Source organism: Python bivittatus, unplaced genomic scaffold, assembly GCF_059951505.1.
Source record: "Python bivittatus isolate LINGU-HERP-01145 unplaced genomic scaffold, Pbiv_v1 ctg000430_np1212, whole genome shotgun sequence".
NCBI lineage: Eukaryota > Metazoa > Chordata > Lepidosauria > Squamata > Pythonidae > Python > Python bivittatus.
This window is the reverse complement of record NW_028277071.1, coordinates 3,691,920-3,692,500: the sequence shown is the minus strand read 5'-3', so window position 1 is coordinate 3,692,500 and position 581 is coordinate 3,691,920.

Genomic DNA, 581 nt, shown 5'->3' with positions numbered 1-581 from the left:
TGGATGTAGCATTACCAAGATATTCACCTGTCTCATTCTTTTGAAATCTGGCTGATTTTCTTGGTGCGCCTGAAATAAGGAGGTATGGCTTTTATGTGGCTTAAAATCAAACCTTAAATAAGGAAAAGATTTCTAACATAATACTATTACATAAAACCCGCCAAATTACATGTGTTCTTTATGAATGTGCTGACCCATTGAAAAAGGATATAATCCATTTCTATCTAGACTCACCTATAGTATATACGTGTTCAAATAATTCATCAAGTAGTGAAGGTTTTTTTTTTTTTAATGTGCTTCAAATTGTTCACATCTTTTTAAACAAAAGGTAATTCATCAGCAAGCTTATCATCAGTGTTTCTGAGAGATTAAGACTTCTTCCTCAAAGTCTATTCTATTACCACTTCAACAGGAGTCATTCCACAAGACTGAAAGAAAGTCTCATCCATTTACTCCCTTTAGGGTCTATAATTATAATTTCATGAGTAAATTGTCCTTCGAGGAAATCCTTCTGCAGTGATTTCTAACTATTATTTTTCCTACTTTTTTTTTTTTTTTTGGTGAAGCTGTTTCAGAGGATT